Source organism: Pleurodeles waltl, chromosome 6 (genome assembly GCF_031143425.1).
Source record: "Pleurodeles waltl isolate 20211129_DDA chromosome 6, aPleWal1.hap1.20221129, whole genome shotgun sequence".
NCBI lineage: Eukaryota > Metazoa > Chordata > Amphibia > Caudata > Salamandridae > Pleurodeles > Pleurodeles waltl.
Window position 1 is genome coordinate 372,488,145 of NC_090445.1, and position 26,912 is coordinate 372,515,056.

The 26,912-nt window shown below is 44.0% G+C and overlaps 1 protein-coding gene across 5 annotated transcripts in view; it reads left to right on the forward strand.

Moving 5' to 3' along the window:
* Nucleotides 1-303: 303 nt before the first annotated feature.
* The window catches only part of RIPK3 (receptor interacting serine/threonine kinase 3), a 382,452-nt gene continuing 355,843 nt past the window's right edge, over nt 304-26,912 (forward strand). For 3 of the 5 annotated variants that reach the window (XM_069238287.1, XM_069238289.1, XM_069238288.1), the window contains exon 1: nt 305-453. The gene's annotated coding sequence lies outside the window, so the exon portion shown is untranslated. Of the gene's footprint in view, nt 454-26,912 lie in introns of all 5 variants that reach the window. The other 2 variants (XM_069238291.1, XM_069238290.1) reach the window with 2 other exon arrangements.

Sequence of the window (26,912 nt, forward strand, 5' to 3'; positions counted from 1 at the left end):
GTTTCAAATATCCTTTCTTATCAAATGCATCCTTGTTGTAAAGCACAGTCATCACCTTTTGCTTAGCAGTGCTATACCAAAAACAACTAAACAAAGTAAACAACTAAATAAAGCAAAGTCCCGGGAGCATCCAGTTATATAAGGTTGTGAAATATTTATGGCGCTAATAACCCCCAGGTGGGCACCCCACGCTTAACTTCACAGCCCCCTCCGCCGCAAGTACTTCGTCGAAGCGTGAGAGGAAGAGAACACTTTACGTAAGGGAAGGAAAGTGAAAGCAGGAAGGATGGGCTGCTCTTCGGTGGGGTATCCCAGAAGACACCGGAGAGGGAAGCAGTGAGCTGTGTGCGCCGGTCCGATGTACGTAGGCGGAAGTATGCCCGAAGGAATGTGTCTGCTTAAATCGGACAGGTCTTGCGAGCTGCTCTGAGCTGTCCCGCGACAGGGAAGAAGGTGAGTGCCCAGCTGGCTGGAGAGGAATAGGCAGGAGTCGCACAGTTTTTAGTCAGTCATTGCGATAAAGACTGAATGGAAAGTAACCCATGTCAACATTGTCTGTTTTTATTTCTTCAGCATTGCTTCCTTATACGTGCATGTTTAGCAGGTGACCTGGACGCCCTTTTTCCAGCCGTGTCATGGACCTTTCTTTCACAAATCCTTCTGATCTGACTTCCTGGTCCAGATGGTTGTTTTGAAATGAACCACAAATATACAGCTCCCAGCAATGCACAGACATATTAACTTCAACTGTACAGCTGGAAACAAGCTAGCCAGAGACACTGCATAATTTAATAACACAAGTTTGGTACCCACGTGTTCGTTGTGACACCTGTTAGCCATTCCTGGCTTTTTGACCACAGCTACTTGTCGGTGTGGATTTGGGGCCGATAGGTACAGTTGTGTTGTACCACTTATAAGTCAAAAAAAGAACTCCCCCGTCCCAGAATGCAACCTTCTGTTATATAAAAATGAGCCACTTGTTTGATGGTCACTTTGTTGTGCCCAATACGCTAGATAGGGATGTAGCTTTAAACATCTTCTCAAAATTTGTACTTGGTGGGATTGAATGAATGATGTGTTGAAACTTCTCTACTTCTTATGGACCACCAGGCTTACAGTGTGGCCAGTCAACTGTGAATTGTTGTCCCATACTCTGAAAAGTGGCCAAAAGTATTTTATGTTGTTTTTGTTAATTTTAGGGTCACTTTTGATTCGGTTGACTGTTTCTCCTTCAGGGAAAAACTAATGAATCAATACAACAGTTGTTACATGCTGGCAGTTGGGCAAGAGTATAGGTATTGATAAATGGTAGGGTGTCAAATGCAATTCCATTCCAATTAGACATGGCTTAAGGCAAGGATGCCCATTGGCACCAAAATCAGAACACTCAAGTTTCTCTGGCACATGCGTGAAAAGCTCACCCAGTCCAGGATATTTTTTTTTTTAGTTCTGACATTTATTACTCTGTTGATTATTTTATCTAATAAGACCTATATATCCCAGAATGTCATGACAAAATCTGGCCTAGATGGCCTAGTCATGCATGAACCTCGGAAGCTTGAAAGTCCTGTAACATTATGGTGTCTAATTTTGGCAGATTTACCAGGTAACGTTGCTGAGGCATATTCCTTATCACCAAAGTTTGGGGGAATACCCTATTTGATCTCTTTTTGAAAGCAAGCTAACCTTGATTGCTCAAACTGCAATTGGCTTACTTAGGAAAATCAGCGTCTTTAATTAATATTGTGAGGTTAATACATGAAAACCTAAATACAAAAGTCATTTCTTTTGTTTAAAAAAACAAACTGTGTTTTCATGGTGGCTAGATGGAATAAATATTGAAGTGGTGAAGGGATAGCGATATTTGGGCATTATATTTTCCAGTAACCTATCTTGTACTCCCCATGGGTAAAGAATGAAGATAAGCACATCTAGTATTTTGTCAGCCTTCCTAAGTTTTAACAAAATGCTTCATTGCTTCTTGATAAGCCACCTTCTGAAAGCAGTTGCTGGTAAGGTGGTACTCATGATATTAAATTATAGTGTAATATTAGTGCTTGCTGTTTGAATTCATTTTTCTCATTTGGAGAGCTTGATAATGAAGAAGGCATTGTCCCTGCACTCCTTGTATAAAAGCCTGTCTATAAATTTCTTACTACAGTCAACTTCAGACTTCTCTTGTCATCAGTAATAAAGAAATGTTATAGGTGCTCTGCTGTAATAGCTTATGACAGCTGAGTTCTGATGTCACAACTCATGCTGCCAGAACTGGCAATCAAGGAGTTCATGGGGCTTTTTTTTCCATGACCTTATAAAAGAAGTCTTCCTTCAAGCTTGTTCCTTTATACAGTCATATACATCATTGCTGCATTGTAGTATGCTTATATCGTTCCTCTGGGGTACTTTAGCTCGTATATTAAAACAAAGCTGGGGAGATGGTTACACTTTTTAGCAAACTGTTGTGTGTCTAATTTAATTTCATCAGGAAAAATCTTTCAAAATATATCTTTTGGGTATCCTTGATAGCTATCAGAAGGATTGTAATCCTGTAAAAAAAAAGAAAAATGTCACTTTATGAATGGATAATTTTGCCTAGGGGGATCACAAAGAATAGTAGGAAAATGATCATTAAAAAAGTCAGCTGTGGGAAGCTTCTGGCATGGCTGGTCAGGACGAAGGAGGGGCAAAGGTGGGTCCGGGGGATTCATCAATCAAATTCCCAACTGATGGAGGCACTGCAGGGAATATCGCACAAATTTGCATGATACCTGGAATGGCTGTAACAAAGCTGGGTCAACATGGGCCTGGTGGTCTTAGAGGCCTTTGTGGGAAATCTCCCGACCCCTCGCTTAGACCCAGACCAGGGAGATACAGTGGAGGGCAGGATCACGGAAGAAGAGGTGACCATGACTATAACCCAACTGAATAAGGGGAGAGCTCCGAGCCCCAATGGTTTCCTGGCAGAGTTTTATAAGGGCATAACCTCGAAAACTGTGAAGCTTATTCTCACAATGTTCAACACAGCAAGGGATACAAGTATATTGCCCCCAGACCTGCGAGAGGCCACGATCGTCCTGATTCACATGGAAGGGAAGGCTGCATAGGACTGCACCTCCTACAGGCCGATCTCCCTCACCAACACAGAAACTAGGGTTCTTGCCATAATCTTAGTGAGTCGCCTGACCATAATACTCGACTCCCTAATCAACCCGGACCAGTCTGACTTTATGCCATATCGAGCCATGAGGCATAAAATGAGAAGACTACTGGGCAGCCTAGTGCACGGAGGGAGACTGCGTGAACCCGGGGTACTTCTGGCCGTGGACGCTGAAAAGGCCTTCGACTCGTTAGAATGGCAGTATATGCTGGCAGTTCTCCGCAAGATGGGATTTGGCCCATATTTCCTGTCCTGCAACACTATTATATACACAACCAGTACCGAGGGTCAATGGGGCTATGTCGGTCCAGTTTGGCTTGTCCTGCGGCATCGGACAGGGATGCCCACTCTCGCCGCTACTTTTTGCCATAGCCTTTGTACCTCTGAGGTGCCGGATTAGGGTGTATGCCCAGATTAGAGGCCTTCATTGGGCTCCAAGATGGGAAGACATAATTTCTCCTTTACCTTGTGGATCGCACTCCCTCAATACAAAGAGTCCTAGAAGTCGTGGAGATATTTGGAACCTTTGTAGGATTCTGTATTAACTGGTCCAAGTCGGTTGCATTCCCTATTGGGATGTCTACTCGCCCCCATGGAAGGTGGTAGCCCCTTTGCGATGGATGACCTGTGTATTTCGCTGTGTGGAAATCTGTGTGACAGTGACTTATTTCTGAGAGAAAACTTAGAGAAAATTCTTGCAGCATATCACGCTGATGTGGAGAGATGGAGGAAGCTGACACTCTCTCCCTTCTGGACCACACAGCCCTTTACAAAATCATCTATCTCCCCAAGTTCCTATATGCTCTACAGAAACCCCTTCATCGGTCCTAGACCAGTTCTTCCATAGGGTGGATGGTGTAACGAGGGTACTGCTCTGAGATGGTGGAGTCCGTAGGTTAGCTCTCTTCACACTAACAAGACGCCAACTAGAAGGCGGTATTGCCCTCCCAAACCTTCAACTATATTACTGGGCATCACAACTCCTAATTATTAATGATTGGGCCTTCTCGTCGCAACAGGGACCCTCTTTGAGCGTGGATCAGTCCACAATAGCCCCAGAAGGCTACGTACCTCATCTCTATGGGGGAGGGGACCCCACCACCCACTCCAACGCAGGCGCTAATCACAATCTGGAAAAAAGCGACACGTAAATTTGGATGGAGGGTTAGGGCAACACGGCGGATCCCCCTTTCAGACTCAGACTTGTTTAGTAGCCTACGGAACATAGAAGGCTAAAAGAAAGAACTCTCCCAACTGGGTGAAATCTGGAGGGATGGGGAACTGACGTTGTTCGAAGAACTACAGGTCGAATATGAACTCTCAGGGAGTCAGTAACCTGTTCTACTAACAACTCAGATCTCTCCTTCTGAAATTCACCATATTGTAGGCCGAGATTGAAGAAGAGTCCTCAGTAGAATACAAAATACTGGAATCCCCCCTGACTGATCATACGGTGTCCGGAATTAACTCCAAATTATTAACCAACAGTCTTCCACCATTGTACCCCCTTAAAGAAAGGTGGGAAAGGGACCTGGACAGACCAACGGATGAGGATTGGGGCCAGGCACTCAGATACCCTCGGGAGGTGGCAATCTGGGCAGGTTTCAGACTAATTCTATAAAAAATCTTCCATAGAGCCTAATATACCTGGACATGCTTATCCCGGATGGCCCGAGCTCCTAATGATCACTACCTGGGGGATTGTCACAGTCAAGGCACCCTTGTCCACACACTCTGGGGCTGCCTGAAACTTGAATCCTTTTGGAAGGGACTAAGAGAGGAGTTGGCATAAACTATGGCTCTGGAGATACAGCTGTCACCACAACTAGTCACCTTAGGACTCTGGGGTGAACAGACCCTCGACCGCTATGTGCTCATATTCAGAAACCTGGCACTGATGGTTGCCTGCAGGGCCGTACTAAAATGCTGGGGGACATCCCGCCCACCTACCCTGCGGGGATGGGGGGAGGGGCAGGACTGGTGCATAGCAGCAGAAATAATTGTATACCAGGCAAGGGGATGCCCAGGTGAATGGGATAAAATATGGTATCCAGGGAAGTCAAGGAGGGAAGAGGGAGAATAGAGACAAAGGACAGAGAATCGGGTGGGAACGGAACGGATCGAGTGGAGACCTAGTGACTACTAAGTGGGATCAGATACCACCTACTCCCAGGACATAGAATGCCCGATGGCCACTGTTGCAGCCAGGTTCTCACAGGACCCAGTTCCTCTAACCCAAGACATTGATAATGCATATATGTCTGTGCAGGTTTGGGGGGGGGGGGGGTGGAGTGGGTACGTTCACGGTGTTCATACCTTTTGTGAAAACAAATAAAGAGATTTAAAAAAAAATGTCAGCTGTGATGGAAAGTTAAATCGGGGTCAAACATATTGAATCCCTACATTTTCAGCAGTGTTAGCAATAGATTATTTGTGCCCTCATGTGTACTTTTGATTACAGGCCAGTTCCTAATCTAATTAGGAGAAGTAATCTTTGGCTAAGAGTGTGTGTGTTAATCTATTTTGGTGGTTGTCAGGCTTAACAGCTACTAATGGAAACTCTGAGTATTATAGATTGATCTTTTACTTAAACACATATATTATTCAACTATGGCTTCGTTCTAAGAATATTTTGAATAAACCTATGCCCTTTGTTTTTAAAATGCAATTGTGTGTCTTGACTGCTAGAAATTAAGTTAATGGGAGAAACAAAATACTGTGATATACTTGTATTGTCTCGAATTTTATATGGACTTTGAAATTTGTTTGAATGTGTACTGATTCTTTCTGCTTTGTATTTTAAGACTTGTGTGCACTAAAATGTAAATAAATAAAAGGATAAATAATATGATGCCAATTTGTGAGAGTGGCTGACAGTTTGACAAGGGTGACCATACCACACCATATCATCATAGACACAGTTTCCAGTCCTGGACTGCTAACCTATAAATCTTTGCTGTCAGTTATCTTAATCCAATTACTTCAGTGGAAGCAAACCAAGACCGCAAATTCTGAAAATGCATTATATTTTCCTGTGAAGGCTAGGACTGAAACAGTGTCTGTGATGTCATGGAGTGTGGTGGCATCCCTAGACTAAACACTTCAATTAACGGTTACTTGAAATATAGGCAAATGCAAACCTGGTTGCAGGTCAGAGAGGGCTCTCTGCAGTGGTAATGCTGAGTATCATTTGCAATGCTACAATTGTGGGACATGCCCCAGGCAGAAAAGGCAAGAGTGAACATGCTGCTGGTGCAGAATGGAATACATAGCATCAGCTGGTCCTGTCTCCTGAAGCAGAATTTCAGGTGGTCTTGTTTTTTTTATCCAACAGTAGTAAGTACACAGGGACATGTAGGCCTCTTCATGTAATATAGAACTTGAATCTACAAGCCTCGGAATTCGTATGCTGTTGGTTGAAAAACCAGAGAGGCAGAAAGACGCTGTAATGGCTGGAGACTAGTATGCAATGTGTTTGCTACTTCCAAGATGGAAGAAGCACTATGTAAGGGAAGAGAGGAGACAAATGTCTACAGTATGCGAGAGGGTAATGCTTTAAGAGGAAGGGATGTTAATAAATTAAGGGTTAAACTGTAAGAAAAGGAAAGGAGCGGGGGTAGATGAGGAAGATAAAGCTATTAGTCAAACAATAAGGGAAGAACTGGGAAGAAGGGCAGATGAGGAAAAGGATTGGTAAGACAAGAGAGTAGGAGGTGTGAAAGGGAGCAGGGCCAGGCATGCTTTTTATTCCACTGACTTTCTCTGGTGGACTGGAGCCCTTCTAGGCCAGTTTTGAAACTCTAGGGTGGCTCCAGGTGTCTCTCTCACTTCCTCAGCTCTCCTGCCAGGTTAACTGCAGTGGGCACAGGGAGGCTTCAAGAGAGGGAGAGCTGCACATGTAGTGAAAAAGCTACCAAAGAGAGATAAGAGAAAGGAGTAAGAGAATGGATGAATGGAAAGAAAGAGGTAGCACAAGAAGTTAAAGGGCGCAGTGCTATTTTGAGCGTTGTCAGCCAGGGCTGCTTTTGGTTCCCCAGTCTGGCCCTGGTTGGTAAGGAAGTAATTTAGATAAAGTATAGGGAGCAGGGTGACAAAAAGTGGGTGGAGATAGCTGAATGGAAGATGGGTATAACAAGAGCTCTAGAAAGAAGAAAGAATGGATAAAGGAATAAAGATATTGAGAGTAAAATGTTGGTTTATGTTGGGTAGGTTACTTTACACTTGAGTATCACCATTGGTTTTATTTGAAAGGGCACTTCTGGTTTGGGATGAAACACTTTTAATGGAGAGTACTGTCACTTCTGAAGTGAAATGGCTAGTCGTGGATAGTGACAGCCTGAACATTTATGTTTTCCCCTTTGCACACTGAATTGTTAGAGAATAGAGAACAAGGACGAAGAGAGATGAAGGACATTACTATCAAAGGAAGGACACAGAAAAGAAGATGTGACCGAGAGGAGTGGAAGAATGGCAAGGAGTGAGAAAACAAGATCCACAAAATCCAGCAAGTAAAAGTTCCACTTATACTAATTCCAGGATTATTTCATCTTGCGTCAAAGCACTGTCAGTAATTTGCAAGAGCAACTCAGAGCCCTAGAAGCATATTGTGCTGAAGATACTTGGAAGCATTGTGTGCTATGTATAAGTTGAAATAAACCATCCAAAATCAACAATACAGACTTCAGGCTGAAAATGTAAAGGACCCTTTCCAAACCATATTGGTTGCAGGAAGGCTTCACTTTAAAGTTGAACTCCCTCATATACCCCAAGGTCCAGCTGATTGAGACACAGCGAGGAGGAAACCCCACCTGGGAAGAAGCATTTGGAAAAGTGGAAGGAGAACCTCATGCATGGAAGCTTAGCTCTTATTCCAAAGGCAAAATCATGATGTATTTTGTTTCATGAAACAGAGATCTGGGGCCTTGGAGTGGACACGCATTCAACAGGTTGAGTGGAGAGCGAGATTGGGAAAAGCCTCCAGCCACAACCAATGGTGAAATCAGAATTGGAAACGGATGTATAGACTATGAATCTACGCAAACTAAAGCCAGCATAATACCTAGGTCTTAATGAGGCAGTGTAACCCAATGGATTACCGAACAGACAAAACCCAGAAGGAAACCTTGAACCTGGATCCACATAACTTACTAATAATAAGGCATTGAACAGAACTTGCAATTTTTGGACTGAAAGGGATTCTGAACCAAGTTAAAAAAACAAAACAAAAAAAACCTTTATCGAACCGTAACCAGGAAAGGTTAAGGTTCATAAAATGGCCCAGAAGGAGAGGACATTTTGACCTTTACTTGGGAGCTCTTTCCGGCTATTTGGAGTAATCCAGATGCTCTGATTCAAATGGACAGAGCACACAGGACAACTTTCTAACACGTGCAGAAAGCCCTCCTGATATCTTAACCCTAGTGCACTTTTTTGTGGGCAAAGAAGCCATTATGAAAATGGCCAGACGAAAAGCAGACCTTGTATTCAGAGGTTCTACACTTCAGCTCTTTAAAGACTTGTCGCTCATGATCCTGAAGTCAAATACGGATTTCCAGCCAATAAAATACTTTCTTAGGGAGTGTAGCATTAAATATCAAGGGGGTCACTCCTTTAGCCTAATCTTTCACTGGATGGACAGACTGTGTTTAGTTATCTCTCTAGCAGAGGTCAAAATTCTTCGGAATCACGTTGGAGATGAAGGGCAGACATCCTTCAAGTAACTGTAGACATAATTGAGGTGGTGGGCTGTGCCTGAAATGGCAGACTGTATGTTGGTGCCAAGGACCCCTTATGAGCTTATATAGATCTTTAGAGGAAGGCAGAGCAGACATAATCCTACCTCTGCAGAATATGAAAAAAGGAGATGCACAACTGGATATCACCATCACGAGAGATCTGTCTGCTGCTGACCAAAGGACGCCTCTGGACAATATAAACCTCAAGAGAGGTCTTCATGAGCAGCTGGGAAGAACAGCAGGAGCTCTTTGGACTTTTTTTTGTCACAACTGATTTAAGCGCTCTTCACCTTCTTCCCCAGTGCTTCCATACAAAAATCCCAGCTTGCAACCACATGCTTTGCTTTGAGGGTTGCACCACTGGATAGGACAAATATGTGCATCTACCCACCCTACGAGGTTAGATAGAGTTGTTCGGTTTGGCCCCATTTGCTTATTTGTTATTTTCTCCTCAACGGTTGAGCAGAAACTAATTGAATCTGAGAGGGAACAGAGATCCTGAAGGCATTTAAACAGTTTATTGAGACTGTGGAAATAGAAACTGTACCCCCTATCTAGTACAGTAGCCTAATAATCATGACATCCCAAAATTGAAGATGAGAGCAGTTTACCCCAGACGGTTCCACCCCGGGTTGATCTTGCGCTACAACAATCTTCCCCAACGTCAATTTAGCAGAGTAGCACAATAAATCATAAAGACCACTCAATAACTGAGTTCTAGAAGAGGGGAAAAGCTAAAGGGTTTTTATCTCTGAAAAATCTGCGAAATCAAGCGGTATAGAATAAATGCCTTGAAAGATCAAATGTAAAGTTTTATACAAGTAGTCAAAATTGGAAAAATTGTAAACCCTAAGGAAATCTGACAACTTCCCTGTTGGACCTGGCCCTTTTTGCAGGGTCATCCCCAAAACCTTTTTTCCTCCTTCTTCCTATTTTTGTCTGTCCAGTTTTTGTTGGCTTTAGGACTCTGGGCACTATACCACTGCTAACAAGTGCCAAAGTGCATATTTCTCTCTGTGTAAATTGTATTGGTGATTGGTTTATCCCTGATTGGCATATCTGATTCACTAGTAAGTCCCTAGTAAAGTGCACAAGGGGTGCCCAGGGCCTATAAATCAAATGGTACTAGTAGCCTGCAGCACTGGTTATGTCACCCACATGAGTAGCCCTTTAAACATTTCTCAGACCTGCCACTGCAGTGTCTGTGTGTGCAGTCTTGCACTGCAAATTCGACCTGACAAGTGTACCTACTTGCCAGGCCCAAGCCTTCCCTTTTTGTACATGTAAGGCACCCCTAAGATAGGCCCTAGGTAGCCCCATTGGAGGGTGGAGTGTATGTTAAAGGTAGGTCATGTAGTGGTGTGTTTTTCATGTCCTGACAGTGAAATACTGCCACATTTGGTTTTCTCTGTTGCAAGGCCTATCTCTCATAGGTTAACATAGGGGCTGCCTTTAAATATCTTTGAAATGCAGTTTCCCTTTGGGAGCATATAGAGATGTGGAATTTGGGGTCTCTGAACTCACAATTTAAAAATACATTGTTTACTAGATTGTTAGTTTGAAAATGCCACTTTTAGAAAGTGGGCATTTTCTTGCTTAAGCCATTCTGTGACTCTGCCTGCTTGTGTATTCCATGTCTGGGTTAGACTGACGGGCTGATGTGAATTCCCTCTAGACAGTGACACAAAGGGAGCTGGGGTGTGGCCTGCATATGCTGATGGGCCATCTGGGCTAGAGTGGAGTGAGGAGTAGTCACTTACACATGAATGGGCTGTGCTTGCCCTCACACGATGCAGCCTGCAACCCCCTGGTGTGTGTCTGGAGCCAGGCCTGGGCAAGGCAGGATCTTGTGAACAACAGAGACTTTCCTTTGAAGTTCAAAGGCAGAAAGGGGGTATAAGTAGTGGACCCAAAACCTCAGATTTTCAGATTGCTTCTGGAACCAAGAGGAACCTCTGCCAAGGATAAGAGCTGGAGGAGGAGTACTGCCCCTTTGCCTGTGGCTGTGCTTTGCTGGGTTGGCTTGCAGTTTCTGCTTCTGCCTGAAAGAGGGCAAAGGCTGGACTTTGTGGTATATTCCTGCTTGTGAAGAATCTCCAGGGCTTGGACTGAGCTTGCCTCCTGTTTCGAAGTCTCAGGGCCATCAAACACTTCCTCTGCCAGCATCTTGACTCTCTGCTGAGACTTCTGCCCTGCCAAGTGGTGCCCTATACAGTCCCTGGGCCCTTGAAAGGTGCAGCTATAGAACAGGAACCAGGGGTGTGGAATTTAATAAAATATCTACTTGTCCATGGGACGGATTGCTTCTTAAATACTTGTCCGGTAAAAAAATCTACTTGTCCTTTTTGGTGCCATGAAATGCAGTGACAAATTATGGCAGCAATCTCATTATGTAAGAGCTCTGAAAATAGCCTCTCCGATTATGCCAGGACTACTACTATACTAGGACTTGAATACTTTTTAATCCCTACTATAGCAATTTCCTCATTTTCCCACCTTTCCACAGATCTACATACTGGAGGATGGAGTAAGCAATAGTTCCAGGACTGGAATGCCTTTGAGTCTGCAAACCTACTAACTTGCATGTTTTAAGGATTTTCACCAGCTCTTCTCTAATCTTTTCCCATAATGAGAGAGGTTGGAAATGCACTCCTTACAAGGGCAGAAGTAGAAGTTTGTCTAGTGTTGGGGGAAAAAAGAGGTTGGAGGGAAAGTGAACTTGTAAGCGCTCAGTAGATTTTCACATGAGCAAATCTACACATGCATATTTGTTGTGCTAAAATACAGTTCACAAATATTTTCTAGGAGTACGATTTCCTGGTCTACTTCTGTAAGTACTTGTGAATTCATGAAGGCCACTAATTCAAAGACATGTACCATGGATGCACTTTTGTGTATTTTTTTAAGAACTGGGTCCCTAATTAACTCTGGTATTAACAAAGTCATTTTGTTATTGTTAAACTTCTATTTCTCGATCAGCTGTGTTTAATGTGAATGATCGCATCTTGCTTTTCCACAAGGAGCATATTGGCACACAAAGGTGCTTTGTTCGGTGCCAGGAACCGCTGTGGCAATCAGTGATGTAACGAAAATGGAGGGCCCCCCCTGCAAATAACATGGAGGCCACCCCCCTCCAGACTCACTCAGGGCAGGTGCTGTGCTCAGGGGGCCCCCAGGAGGGGGGCTGCAGGCCCTTTGTTAAGCCACTGATGGCAATGTGTGCTTTTTAAGACCAAAAAGCTTTTTCTTTTTACCAATGTTTGTTACAATGGTGAGGGCCTAACAATTCCCACAACAATAAAGTGTTACAAAAGCCATGTCAAAAAACAAGACACGCATTGGCGAAAACAAAAGACTCACAAAAAAAGTTGGATCTGTTGGCTTTGAAAATGGTTATACTTAATTGTCATAAGGAATATTTTTTGGAAATACTGGCATGCATAAACGCATTTCACTAAATGACGCTTCAAAGAAATAGCACCTAAAATTTCATATTAGCGAAATGTTTTTTTTTTCTACTTGCATTTTTTTCGGGACATTTTATTTTGAAAGCAAAGAATCATCACTCTTGCTTACAAGCTTCTGCAAACATTTGCATTTAATCAGAGAGAATTCTGGGAGTATTATACTTAGCCTCATATTGTTAAACTTTTCAAACAAGTGTGTACACTTTTTTTTTTTCTGGAATCACTGTCAGTAGTGCAGAGTGACATTAAAACATTTATTCACAGTGCTCACCCTAATAATGAAAGCTTTTAATTAATGAACCATAAATACAAGTTCGAACAGCATTAACATATGGACGCACACATTACCTCAATTGCAGACAGTTCCTTCCTCTGTAAACTGGCAGCCAAATTGTTTGTGGTGCAGGGGGTTGGGCCTACGTGTCCCAAGGGCAAAATAAACATGAAAACTTGTTGCCCTTGACCCCAAACAATATGTCCCGGGCGTGGGGCGATAGGAATTCCACATCCCTGAAGAACGGAAATCAACGCACAGGGAGCCGTGTGGGGAAAATTTCGACACACCACCTGCAACCCGGCTGTAAAAATGACGCACCACCCGCCTTGTGGCTGATTGCAACGCATCACCTGCATTGCGCCTGGAAAAACGACGCAACACCTGCTTACGGCTGTTGATAACGACGCAAACACCACACAGTGTGGTTTTCCATCACTGTGCGGCCATATTTCTCACGCAACATCGCTGGGCATCAAACTCCTCTTGAACCTGTGTGGATCCGTGGTGCCCCATCCGGAAATCGACGCATCGCTCTCTTGCAGGAGACAAAAAATGCAGCATCGCCTATCCAACCGGAGAAGAAACAGCGCACAGCCTCACTGACGAGTAAGGAAGCGACGCATCGCTGACTTTTCTGATGCTCGCTCGTCCGTACTGCTTTATTTTTTACGCAAACCACGTACATTGTGTAAAAGCAACGTTTCCATTGTTTTCTATGGGGTATGAAAATTCATATCTTGACTTGTGTATGTTGGATTTTCGTCGTTTTGGTCTTGTTTGATTTAGATAAAAATTGGCTAGTTTTCTAAACTGGTGTGGTGTCCATTTTTTAGTGTTTTCACTGTGTTACTGTGTGTTTTGGTACAAATACTTTACACATTGCCTTTGAGATAAGCCTGACTGCTTGTGCCAAGCTACCAAGGGGGTGAGCAGAGGTTGTCTTTGGAGTGTAAATCCCTTACCCTGAGTAGAGTGAGGATCCAGGCTTGGACAGAGTGCAAACTGACTGCCACCAGAAACCCAATTTTTAACACTTCCTAGCAGAACATGAGGGTCTTCAGAAAACCTCTGGCTCACCCCCAAAAACAAGGGGTTCTTATATATAGTTCTTGCATAACAAATTAGATGTGCACATTCATCATGGCATGAACATCTTTCTTGGCAAATCCGTCCTTAGAAAGATACTGTGATGTAAAATATTCTAACATATCCTAAGAAAGCATCTAGCATCTTCCATGTTATTTCCATCTAGAGATGTTCAGACTAACATGCAGTATTCATTGACAATTCATATTATGCCCAACAACTGAACTACAGCGAAATAACCATTAACTTGCAACAGTTAGGAGCACTAGGAAGTTCATTCAGAGCACATTAGTAAAATCCATCTTATCAGCCTGTCTTCGTTCTGCAGAGCTTTGTGAGGAGAGATGATTAGCACCAGAACAGCATCCATTTAATCAAAAATTGAGTTTTCATATCAATGTGGAACAACTAAATTACGTTCATAAATACCCTTCTATATGTCATATTAAACTTGTTTCAGCTGTAATCATAATATAGTAGCATTTATGTACTGGATGCAACATAAACATTATTAATCATTATTATTTTTCTGTGAAAGAAAATATCCCCAGAAAGACACTACTGCAAGACATATGGCCCTATATGACATAGGTGTTGGGACTACTTTTCTAGTGTGAGGGTCCCCCATTATCAAAGTTTTTTCCCCCCCTCAATGTAAGACTTTATTCTCCTAACAAATGTCAGTCAATTTGGAGAAACCTCCTACAACATATAATTTTCCTTAAGGAAACCCACCTACTCAAACAAGGCCAGACACATCTGAGACATCCCATATACCCACAACAATATTAGGCCTCTTTCACTGAAATTCAAGACCTCAAATGGACAGATAAACCCATCAAAGTGCAATTTTAAAAAATTTCTATTTTGAAGGGACAACTAAACCCACATGGAGCACTGCTTTCACTAAAACAGCATGTTAAGGCAAGGAGGGTAAGGCGAGCGCTGTCTGCAAACTTAGAACATGAAGCACTAAATCACACATTGCTGAACTTAAAACAGGCGTTGATGCTTATGAAATAAGCGAAAAAGAGAAACAAACAGCCTTTCACACATTTTCCAAGCGCTGTTCACTCAAGATTCCCAAAACTGTTCTGATATCCAGGCTTACCTTCAAGCTTGTTTAATGGGCCCCTATCACAACTCATCAGAGAGACCTGCTTAAGGCTCCCATTGATTCGACTGACCTGCATATTGCCCTCCATTCCATGCTCCTGGGAGAGACACCTGGACTGGTTGGCTTTCGATTAGATTTCTACAGAATATTTTTTCCCCTTCCCCAAGACCAATTAATTGCATTGTTTTACTTCTTCACACAAGTCTCCTTCCCACAGCGTGTGAGGCCGATTACAGTTATCTCCATACTTACAAAGGACCCAGCCTATTGTACCACTTACCACCAATTAGCGCTTTTAAATACTGTTCCTAAGGTGTACACCAAAATACTTGCTCAATGCATTAATCCCCTCCTATCCAGCTTATGGAGTCATAAAAGATCCGACAGCGCCGGTGGCAGACAATAATAGGTGTATTGCTCATTTGATTGAAAATGTACATAAACACAAATTCCTGGCCCTGATATTGTCTCTTGATGCAAAGGAAGCATTTGACCATTTTATCTGGGCCTTTCTCAGAGCAGTCCAGATAAAATACAACTGGGTCTAAAATGATAAGCAAGATCACGGCAGCTTATTCTTCTTCTTCTTCTGCATCTGTTAGGATAAACAGACAAACAGCGAAACAGATCGCACTGGCAAGAGGAGCAAGACATCTCCTCCCTCCTCTTTGTCCTGGTGGTGGTGGAGCCCCCAGCCATACAGATTAGACAACCACACACAGTACCTGGAATGCCTTTTGTAGGGCGCACCCACAAAGTCAATTTGTAGGTGGAAGACTTGCTCCTTACAGTAACCAATACGACAAAATCCCTTCTGGAATTGGTTGAAACACTAGAATGATTTTAATTGTTTGCTGGCTTTAAAGTCACTAAAGAAAAATTGCACTTGCAGAATTTGAACATTCCCAGCCAGTTTCTCCCACTGTAACAAACTTTGATTCTGTTTAGATGGACTTTACGTTCGATCAGATACTTGGGTCTTAACATTATTAATCATCTGAAGGGTTGGGCTGAAACTAATTGTCCGGAATACCTGTAGAATCTTCCTTGAGGAAATTGGAAAGGCATTTCCTTTCCTTTGATGTCTCTCTCTGCATTTCTGCTGCCCGATCGCGATCGGGCAGCAGAAATGCCCACTAGACACCAGGGAGTTGTTTTTTGTAAATACAAATTTTACTATTGAATTAGGGGAGCGGCCCCTTGGGCAAGGGCCGCTCCCCAGGGGGGCAATTTATTGTTAGGCCATTGATGCCCCCCTGGGGGGAGGAACCGCTAGACACCAGGGATAATCTTTTTTTGTTTCTTAGTTTTTTATATATGTGGGGAGCGACCCTTTTTTATATATGTGGGGAGCGACCCCTTAGGCAAGGGTCCCTCCCTTGGGGGCACATTTACTTTTAGGCCATTTCTACCCCGTTGGGGGCAGATCGGCCTATTTTCATTAGGCAAATCTGCCCCCAACGGGGAGAGAAACTACTAGACACCAGGGATTTTTATTTTTTGTATTTATTTTTTTATATGTGGGGAGCGACCCCTTAGGCAAGGGTCGCTCCTCTGGGAGGCAAATTTATTTTAGGCCAAGGGGGGCTGAAACCACTAGGCCCCAGGGATTATTGTTTTTTTTGCGCCAATATCATGCAAGGGGAGCGACCCCTTAGGCAATGGTCGTTCCCCTCGGGGGCATATCGGTCTATTTCTATTAGGCCGATCAGCCCCAGGGGAGGGGGTAGGAACCATTGAGGAACCAGGGATTGGTGTGTATATGTGTCTTTTGTTTGGAAGTGGCAGCCCCTTGGGCAAGGGTTGCTCCTCATGGGGGCACAATACTGTTGACCATATCTGCCCCCTTTGGGGACAGATCGGCCTATTTTTGGAAGGCCCATCTGGGCAGAAAGCCCACCAGAGACCAGGGAAGATTTTTTTTTCAAATAAATGGGGCCAAAGTTATTCTGCCCACCAGTGGGCAGATGGGGGCAATTACCCCCGATCCACCACCGGGGGGGGGGGGGGCTGAGGCAGGGGGCAGAAAGGTTACTAGATGCCAAAGAATAAAAATAAAATAAAAATAGTGGGGTGGTGGCTACCAACCAGTATGGGCCTGGTTATGCCCTCACTTCAACTGAAGGGGACAACAGTCTTTCAGCTCTCCCCTGCACACTAAAACATCTTATCCGACGGCAAGCAAGAGGACATTTGATTATATTGGTTTTACATTTGGGCCATAAGAGCTTGGCTAACTCTCAATATTGGCCCACTTGGAATGGTGAGGGCTGCGCTTTTTGGACTTTGGGATGCTGCCATGTAGAAAAATCCACAAGACATAGACACATCTGAAAACTAAACATCTGGATGATTCCAGGATGGTGTGCTTCACATGCACCCGCACCATTTCCTTACCCAGAATGGCCTGCAAACCTCCAACTTTCCTGGAAATCACACATTTTTGTGATGGAACCTTCCGGAATCTTCAGGAATCCACAAAATTTCTACCACCCAGCATTGTCTCGTCCATACCAATAAAAATTCTGCCGCACTTGTCAGCCTAAATTTTTTTTTTTTTTCCAACTGCCATTTTGGATTCGCTTTGGTTCCCCCTCATTTTAGACATATTTTTGGCACTTCCCTGTCACAGGCACTTGGCGCACCTACACAAGTGAGGTATCATTTTTACCGAGGGACTGAGGGGAACGTTGGGTGGTAGGAAATTTGTCCTGGTGCGGTGATCCCATGCAGAAATGTGGGAAAATTTCATTTTTTTTTTCTTTTAGCTAAATTTGAGGTTTGCTGAGGATTCTGGGTAAGAAAACCTAGGGGGATCCACGCAAGTCACACCTCACTGGATTCCCTCAAGTGTCTAGTTTTCAGAAATGTTTGGGTTTGGTAGGTTTCCCTATATAGCTGCTGAGCCCAGGACCAAAAACGCAGGTCCCCTCCCCCTCCAAAAACAGGTAGTTTAGTATTTGATAATTTTGATGTGTCCACATTGTGTTTTGGGGCATTTCCTTTCACAGCACTAGGCCTACCCACACAAGTGGGTTACCATTTTTATAGGGAGACTTGGGGGAACGCTGGGTGGAAGAAAAATTGTGGCTCCCCTCAGATTCCAGAACTTTGTCACAGAAATGTGAGGAAAATGTGTTTTTTTTGGCCAAATTTTGAGGTATGCATAGGATTTTGGGTAACAGAACCTGGTGAGAGCCCCACAAGTCACCCCATCCTGGATTCCCCTAGGTGTGTAGTTTTTAAAAATGCACAGGTTTGGTAGGTTTCCCTAGGTGCTGGCTGAGCTAGAGGCCAAAATCCACAGCTTGGCACCTTGCAAAAAACAGCTCTGTTTTCTTTGGGAAAATGTGATGTGTCCATGTTGCGTTTCCTGACGTGGCCATTAGGCCTAACCACGCAAGTGAGGTACTATTTTTATCAGGAGACTTGGGGGAACACAGAATAGCAGAACAATTGTTATTGCCCCTTGTGTTTCTCTACATTTTTTCTTTCCAAAAGTAAGACAGTGTGTAAAAAAGATGTCTATTTGAGAAATGCCCTGTAATTCACATGCTAGTATGGGGTCCCCAGAATTCAGAGATGTGCAAATAACCACTGCTTCACAACGCCTTATCTTGTGCTCATTTTGGAAAAACAAAGGTTTTCTTGACTATTTTTCACTCTTTATATTTCACCAAATGAATTGCGGTATACCCGATATAGAAAGAAAACCAATTGCAAGGTGCAGTTCATTTATTGCCTCTGGGTACCTAGGGTTCTTGCTGAACCTACAAGCCCTATATATCCCCACAACCAGAAGAGTCCAGCAGACGTAAAGGATATATTTCTGTCAAAAATCTGACATCGCAGTGAAAAGTTAGAGTACAACGTGAAGAAAAATGGCTGTTTTAGTTACCTCAATTTCAATATTTTTTTCTTTTATTTCAGCTGTTATTTTCTGTAGGAAAACCTTGTAGGATCTACACAAATGACTCAAATTCAAAATGTTGTCTACTTTACAGAAATGTTTAGGGATCCGGAATCCAGCATTGGTTTCATACCTATTTCTGTCACTAACTGGAAGGAGGCTAGAAGCACAAAAAATAGTAAAAATGGGGTATGTCCCAGTAAAATGCCAAAATTGTGTGGAAAAATGTGGTTTTCTGATTCAAGTCTGGCTGTTCCTGGAAGCTGGTGATTTTAGCATCGCAAACCCTTTCTTGATGCAATTTTCAGGGGAAACAAAACACAAGCCTTCTTCTGCAGCCCCCTTTTCCCATTTTTTTAAAAAACTAACAAAATTTCGCTGTATTTTAGCTAATTTATTGGTCTCCTTCAGGGGAACCCACAAACTCTGGGTACCTCTAGAATCCCTAGGATGTTGAAACAAAGGACACATTTGAAGTGGGTAGCTTATGTGGACGAAAGGTTATGAGGGCCTAAGCGCAAACTGCCCCAAATAGCCAAAAGAAGGCCTGGCACCTGAGGGGGAAAAGGCCTGGCAGCAAAGAGTTTAAATGACTACACTCTGTAATGGCTCTACAGCAGGATATCTACATTATTTTTAGGTTAAAATAAATGGAATTTAATGAGGAAACTGAGCAGCTGGCTTCTACATTATTTTTGAGAGTGTGCATCTTGGAATGTAGATTAACATTATCACTCTTTGTTACGAGACACAAGAATATGACACACATCTCTTCTTATTCTAACAAAGGTGATACTCTATACAACATTTGTCATACAGAATGAACAGAAAGAGGTCAATATGGGCAGTCACCTAAGAGTTCAGCATAAGAATGGAGGTTGTATGAAAACTTTGGCAATGAAAGCAAATAAATCGTTGTCAGAGTTACACAGTTTACAGGAAAGTTTTGGTTCAGCGTATTAAGCAGTAGAGAGCATAAGGGAGATCTGTTTGCACCATTTGTGAAGCAAATACCTTACATTAAACAGGACTATATGTTTCTAAGATATCTTTAAGGAAAGAAACTATGCAAAAGAGTTACATCCAGATACTGAACCATGACCAAAAGAAATCAGCATTGGCAAATCCGATAGGTCTCACCTTTGGGAACCTGGTGGCTTTTATGTTGCTGTACAGCTGCTAAACCTTGCCACCCCACTCCCACAATCCCAGTGCTAATTCTTTTTGTCTGAATATTCGGACTAGTTTGTGCTTAAACCTTTAGAAGTTTTTTTCCACAAATAGTATCCGTGCCTAATTTGCACCCTTTTTTCCAACATTCTGTGATTCTGAAGATATCCAGGGTTTGTAGATTTCCCCAGAAAATAAGCAAAATATAGCAAAAGTTTGTTTTTTGAGGAAGTATAGCAGGGGAAGTCTGTATCTCATACCCTAAATTAACTATAACTCTCCCCCTCTCCATGCACTGTAATTACCTCCTGTTACATCACTCATCATATAATCTGTGACATCATTGACGGCATCACAGCAACATCTGATATGACATCATTGATGACAGCATTGTGCAAGGCGGGGGCGCAGGTTATAGTTACTTAAGGGCACAAGATATAGTCATTTGAGATAACTTCAACTGGTGGATTTCAGTTGTTTTTTAATTACAATGGTATGTTTTAAATCACATTTCACCTATTTATAACATCCATTTAACTCTTGTTTTTTCAGTGAAATTATATAGCACAAACATAAAAAAATGATATTAGGAATGTTAGTAACATGAGCAATGTTCTAGACATAAAAGTTAAGCTGCAGTATCTATTTCAAAAACTGTGCTTACCTTGGCTCACACAAACCTGTAATGGAATTGGCACATATGCAGTCTTTGCTCAATGAGGCTAAAAACTGGATTCATTTATAGTCTAAAAACAAAGTGACAGGCACAGTGAGAATCACACTGCCTTAAGCCCCACTACCAGAGCTCTCAAATTGTGCCCCTTCATCAGGACATAGTTCCCATTAGCTACACTACATGGGTTGCATAAAACAGTACTGAAACACACCACCTGGAAAAAGCAAATGCTTTTTAGAAAATGGCGGATGACTTGAAGCATGACATTTAGTGCCCCATGATGAAGACTGTCCCGCAGCTTGATCACTGCAGGCACCCAGTTCACAATGTCCACTATGCAGCAGTGAAGTCACATGTGGCATGAACATTACTGAAACATGCCATTTGGAAAAAGCTTAATCTTTTATGAAGTGGGGGATGACATAAAGCATAAAATGCTAACCCCCATCATGAACACCCACCAATAAACAGACCACTGCAGTACACCATATCCATTATTCAGGGGTCACACATGGTGTGAGGATTTTACTAGTTTTTGTACTTCATTGTGTGTTACTCATTTTCTACTCTGACATATACGGTCACATTATAAATATATTTTTTGCCTCATTAAAATTGGGTACTTGGAATCTGTGTTTTGCTTTCTATCTTGATTCTTCGTAAATATATTATTCGGGTATGAGCACTTGCACATTGGAGCATCTTTCTCCCTTTTTACTCTCCTTTTCTTTTGACAAACTATATTCATATATGTACATAAAGTCTATAAGATCCAATTCTTAATTTTTACCTTACGTTTTGTAACAAAGCATGTGCCGGCTGCCTTTTGTTTCATACAAGTTCGCAATCAAGCACTATGTGAAACTTTGGACTGTTATGGACTAAACACTTCTGGAACTTTCGAACTAAACATCCACGACTTCCTTCTTAATGGACTAATGTATTGTGTGCTTCAGTATCGCTTATTCTCTATGGCTCCACAGTGGTAGGGGGGTGGGGGGAATACCTTGTAAGCACCTGTATTAATACTTAAGAGTGTTATAGAACCTTTGACCCTAAGTGTGTGGTTTTTGGATTTTCAATTATTTACACCACAGCTATCAAGGACTTGTATTCCAGTGTTTTGTGGCAATTAGCACTCCAACATTTAGAAGGTCTATGTACTTTGATTTCTAATACACATTGGATGTGGAACATTGAACGTAAATCTGATTAGAGGCAATAAAATGATAAAGAGGGATTAAAGCAGAACTTTCACTGGTTTAGAACATCTCAGAAAACAGGAATTATCACAATAGTGGCACTTCACATTTTGAAGAGATACACTGAGAATAAACAAGTTCCTAGAGGACTTCAAGTGGTGATATTCTCCTCATTTGAATACCTAGGTGAAGACCTTCTATTAGAATGGGAACATCGATTACTAACTTTCTCATACGGCATGATGGCTATTCTCATATGATATGCTGACAGGAAACAATAGATCATTTTATGAGAAATAGAAAAATGAAAGAAGAAATCGAAGGACCTAATTTGCCGAAGGCTGCAGGTAAGAATTATAACATTCTCAAAGTGGTCCGTAATGGACATCATCTTTATATAAAGGACAAAAAAATCGGCACACCTCAGTGAAGTAACAATGATTAATGAATTAAAACAAAACCTAATATCGATAATATTATAAAATGAATAGCCAACAACAAGCTGGCACAACACCACCCAATGTATCCACCAGTGAGTCTGACATTTTCTGTATTGCTAGTGATACTAGTGAAACCACGACTACTATGGCCTCGTCCTCTTTTTTTTATTGTTGTAATTTTTTTATGGGAAATGGAAACTAATCGAAAGGGCATCAGGTTAACTTAAAAAAAATAAAACCGGGCTCAATTACAAGAAAGCTAAAAGGGGGAAAATAGAACCAGGTGGAACTACAAAGGAAGGTGTAGTAACAAGGTTAGCTTCCAGAAACCAAAAAAGACAAAATTTGGCATATTTTAACTCTTATACTCCTGCTTAACCAAACTTGAGCCCTAATCACATTTCAACTTTAAACCTTTAAAACTTTAAACGTTTTACGTTTTGAGTAAACAACAAATAAATGTAGGCCTGGGTTTTTGTTCTACTTCTGTGCCACATTTTATCCAGTTACATAGTGATCTGTAAAAATGTATTAGTAAATTAAAACTGAGAAAGCCTTACAGTGAGAAAACATCTGTTCACCGTCCGCTTACAGTATTGTTACCATCAGAATGTAGCAGATCAATTGAGGATTTCAAATTACTACTGTTTCCTAATGAAACAGTCTCCCACGGCATCCATGATCGAAATGTTGTTCAACTTGAATATCGCTTCCAATATGTGTGGCTAGTGGTTTAACTCCAAATCAACATTTATATCTGCTCTTCGATCTGACAATATCTTAGGTGTGTCTTATAAACTGGTAACCAAAGACCTACATGAATTGGAAGATACCACTAGTCATGGTAAAGCACCAACATCTGATAATCTTACCATGGAGGAAAGAAAGGCACTTAGGCCCTCATTACGACCCTTGCGGTCAGTGATAAATTGGCGGTAATAACGCCAACATGCTGGCGGTAACTCCCACCAAATTATGACCATGGCGGAAAGTTCTCCGAAAGACAGCCAATGTATCACACTGACCGCCAGGGCTGTAGCCGCCTACAGCCAGGCGGAAGTCAAAGTTCCGCCCACCATATTATGACAACACAATACGCCACCTTTTCCTGGGAGGTACCAACGACATCAAAAGCCTGGTAGAAACTGAGCTCAGAAGTGAAAGGACTCACCTTTGGAGACACAGGGAAGAACCATGCCGCAATGGAGCCCGAACTGCATGTTTTTCCGATGATATTCTACGTTCTGCTCTACCACGAACACCAACGCTGGCGAAGACGACGACGGTGAGTACAGCTGCCTAATACACACACACACACACTCTCTCTCTCTCTCTCTCTCTCTCTCTCTCTCTCTCTCTCTCTCTCTCTCTCTCTCTCTCTCTCTCTCTCTCTCTCTCTCTCTCTCTCTCTCTCTCTCTCTCTCTCTCCTGCTGCTGCTGCTAGTGGGGGGAGGCTCCGGCACATCCCCTGCAGCCTCGGATGGATGCACAAACTTGCTTGGTGGTGGGGGCTCTATCACTGCTGCTGGCCCAGGCTCCTTGACCCTCTTACCTGTTGGTGGAGGCTCCTTGCCCTTTCTGGTGGCAGGTGCAGCTCCTTGCCCTTCATGCCTGCTGGCCCAGGCTCCTTCCCCTACAGTAAATGTGGCCTGGATTCCTTTCCACCACAAGTGGTTGTGAATGGAACTGGGCCCGTGGACTGTGTGGCTGAGGTGCTTGGCTGGGTTTGAGATACCCTGGCCATACGTGCAGGATGGGGCTAGGGGTAGGGAAGAGGTCAGTGGTGGATAGGAACAGTTTTTTAGGGACATTGGGTCGAGAAGAGGGAGAAGGAATGGGAGTGGAGGAGGAGGGAGTGGATGTTGGAGGTGCCTGTGCTGGATTTGGGTGCAGGTGCATGGGCTGGATGGTGTTGTGAGGTGGATGGCTGTTCGGGGTCTGAGTGCTTGAATTTTTGTTCTTTAAGGGGGGGACAGACACAGTGGGAGAGGACACAGGGGATGTGTGCATGAATGTTGTGGAGGTGTCTGCCAGTGAGGTGTGTGTTCTGCTTGGTGTGGTAATGATGCTGGTAGTGGATGATGATGTAGTGCATGCAGGTGTGAGTGTTGACGTAACTAGGTGGGAGGTGGAGGAGGAGGAAGAGAGGGAGACAGTAGAAATAGTGGATGTTGTTGTGTCTGCAACTGGATGGTGTTGGTGTGAGTGCCTGTGGGATGAAGTGTGGTGCTTGTGTTTGCCTGTGACACTCTTGGGTGTTGTCTTGTGTGCATGCTTGTCTGCCTGTGTACTTGGGATGGGTTGGGGTTGAGGAGAATGGGACTGGGAAGTGGAAGTTGGAGGGGGGATGGTAGAAACAGGGACAATGGCTGCCATCAGAGAGGAGGCCAGAGCCTGGATCGATCTCTGTTGGGCCACCAGTCCAGTGTGAATGCCCTCCAGGAATGCATTAGATTGGTGCATCTGGGCTGTCAGCCCCTGGATGGCATTCACAATGGTTGACTGCCCAACAAAGATGGATCTCAGGAGGTCAATAGCCTCCTCACTCAGGGCAGCAGGGCCTGAGGTGCCTGGGGCGAAGGAGATGCCCACCCTCCTGTGTGAGTGGGCACAGGCAACTCAATGAGGGGCTGCTGGGAGGGCGTTGCTGGTACAGGGGTTGCAGCTGTACCTGTAGCTGGGGTGGTCACAGAAGTGTCCGCCACCACCAGGGAGCTTCCATTGGGGGAGGTATCTGTGTCTGAAGTGTCCCCTCCAGTCTCTGCCGTGGTGCTCCCCTCGCCTTCCGTCCCACTGGTGCCCTCAGCGTCAGTGGACTCTGCCTCCTGGTATCCTGTGGGATGCAACTCCCTCCATCGCCGATGCCACTGCTCCTCTGCCAGATGATGCTAATGCACATAAGGACAGGATGACAAAACAAGAAAGGGGGGAGAGAGACAAAGGATACACTGGGTCAGTGGCTGCACCAACACCACCGCACCCCCACACACAGGCAACAGCCCTACGCACTATGCATTGCACCACCACTAATATTGCTAGCCACCAAGGCATAAGGAGGGGCACACACCGCCAATGCAGCACACCAGGGACCCACGCAGCCCTGGCCAGTAGTGGATGCCTATGAGCTAGGTAGCAGTATTATCCCTTCAGACCCCTAGCCACCAGGGAACCTACGCTGCAATGTCAAGCCTGCCTAGGGGCACCCACTGACACACATCCACCACCGGATACCATCCGACCATGTGTAAGTTGTAATGATGGGCACTGTACTCATCCCCTTGTGGCTGCTGTGGTGCCCTTAAGAGCCCATCAAGCTCTGGATAGGCCACTGCCAGTATGTAGGCCATCAGGGGGTTCAGGGTTCGACGGGTACCCCTTTTTCTTTGGGAGGCCATCCCCAGTTGGGCCTCCGCCGTCTTCCGTGCCCAGAGTCTCAGGTCCTCCCACCGTTTGAGACAGTGGGTGCCCCGCCTTCCATAGACCCCCAGGGTCCGCACCTCCTTGGCGATGGCATGCCATATACCCTTCTTTTGATGGGCGCTGACCTGCAGAGGCAATACACACAGGGAAATATCATTAGACAATGAGTCCAGCCTGTTACACATATGGCCCACCACACCCGTTTCCATCACCATGGGCACACACATAGCCCAGCACACAACCTGTACGCCGCCAAGAGGACTTCTGCCCATCCCTCTTTACACGAGGCCTTCACACACACCACTCCATGCATTCATCCCACATGCATCGTACCCACAGTGTACTCACCTGTTGGTCTGGATGCCCATACAGCAGTCCGTACTGGGGTACATACTGGACAAATCACACTGAACCATTACATGTTTACAGAATGCAAACTACTGTTGTAGCTCCATTGTTCAGATTGTGAACGGCTCCTCCCTCTTGTGCCCCCTAGATTCCTAGCGCTGCGGATGAATAGGAGATGGAGACATACCCCGTGTACAGGCCGCTGGTGGACTTGGCTACACTGGAGGACAGGCACATTATCCTCACCTATAAACTTGACAGGGCCACAATCACAGAGCTGTGTGCCCAATTGGAGCCTGACCTGATAACTGCTATCCGTCACCCTGCTGGGATCCCCCCCTCTTGTGCAAGTGCTATCAGTACTCCATTTCCTGGCAACTGGTTCTTTCCAAGTGACAGTGGGCTTGGCAGCAGGACTGTCACAGCCATTGTTCTCCAACATGCTGAAAAGTGTGTTGTCTGCCCTGATAAAACACATGTGCAGCTACGTTGTTTTCCCCCAGGTTGAGGATTTGGCCACAGTGAAGGCCAAGTTTTATGCAGTGGGACATATCCCCAACATAATTGGGGCGACTGATGGAACACATATTGCATTTGTCACCCCCCACCCCAGCAGATTGAACAGGTGTTCAGGAATCGTAAGCGTTTTCACTCCATGAATGTTCAGATGGTGTGCTTGTCGGACCAGTACATCTCCCACGTCAATGCTAAGTATCCTGGGTCGGTGCATGATGCCTTTGTCCTGAGGAATAGCAGCATCCCAAATGTGATGGCCCAACTACAGAGGCACAGGGTGTGGCTAATAGGTGAGCCGTGGTTCCCACCCACTATATGTTGGTGTATGGGCATGGTGTTGGCCATATAGGATAGTGTGTGGCTAAATGTTGTCCCTCAATATTTGCAGGTG